General features: G+C 28.8%; 1 non-coding gene across 1 annotated transcript; it reads right to left on the bottom strand.

Moving 5' to 3' along the window:
* Positions 1 to 541: 541 nt before the first annotated feature.
* Positions 542 to 644, bottom strand: LOC122894905. Its single transcript, XR_006381905.1, has one exon. It is a non-coding gene; the product is annotated as a U6 spliceosomal RNA (small nuclear RNA).
* Between the last annotated feature and the right edge of the window lie 511 nt (positions 645 to 1,155).

Raw genomic sequence — 1,155 nt, 5'->3', positions numbered from 1 at the left:
CTGGAAAGTTTAGAAGTAGGGGAAATCTGAAAAGGAGGAAAGAAGAAGATGAAAAATGCTGGAGAAAATATCCTCGTTTTTATTTTCTAATAGAAGTTATAGGATATCAGGGAAAAATGGAAATTAACAAATAATTTGTGAGACTCCCAAGAAAGGAAAAGGTAGTCACCAAGTACCAGCCCAATGAATTATAAGTCTCAACTAGAGTATACTTTATCATGCAATTTTGTAACACCAGAAATAGAAATAAGAAACTATTTCAAAGAGAAAAAAAAAACATTCTAAAATACAGGATTATGTGATTATAGAATTCCACCAATACAGAGAAAAATCAAATATTTCTGGAGAATTAAAAAAAATTTACAAAGAACAATTTAAATCTTAGAAAATTATGAAAATTTCAAAATATGTCTGTATTTGTAAGTTATGGTCATAAGCATATGATTTCAAAGATGTATCAAGTTTTTTTTCATTATATGGAACCAGGGTATTATATAGTTGCTCCTATGTGTGTGTGCACTGTATAGGGGCATATGCACATGCATTTGTGGAATACTTTAGAAATTTGCACATTGTCTTTGTGCAGGGGACATGCTAAACCTCTCTGTATCTTTCCAATTTTAGTATGTGTGCTACTGAAGTACTACTATAGGATTGTGGTTAATATGAATAATAATAATTTAAAATGGTCATAATTTTTTTTAAGTGTTACAAATAGTGGTCACATATTCTTCATTTTACTTCAGAAGTAGAGAGAACAAAGTTTCTATATCACTAACTATGCTGGACTTGAGGACACTAGAAAATAAAATGTTAATTTTTATTGATAATTATATTGAAAATTATTGATAATTATTAAAGTGGTAGATGTTTTAAATAATAATAGACATTTTCATTTTTAAAAAAGTAAATAGTGGAATCTTATCAATCTGAAACACATGATAGTGATGGAATATTGTTCTTGATAATCATGGGTTTCTGTGTATCCCTGAAACACAACCACATCAAGGAAAGGGGAACTTAAAAAAAAAAAAAAACTTATTATTGTATCATTTGATTCATTCCTGTGTTATGAGTCGGGGTGTCAATGTGCCAGAAAATTTAGCCTTTACATTTCCAAAAGATATTTTCTAAAGGCTTTGCTAATATACTGTT

The sequence above is a fragment of the Neovison vison genome, chromosome 13 (assembly GCF_020171115.1).
Source record: "Neovison vison isolate M4711 chromosome 13, ASM_NN_V1, whole genome shotgun sequence".
Lineage (NCBI taxonomy): Eukaryota > Metazoa > Chordata > Mammalia > Carnivora > Mustelidae > Neogale > Neogale vison.
Note: the sequence above shows the minus strand (reverse complement) of the source record. Positions and strands in the feature narration are given on the sequence as shown.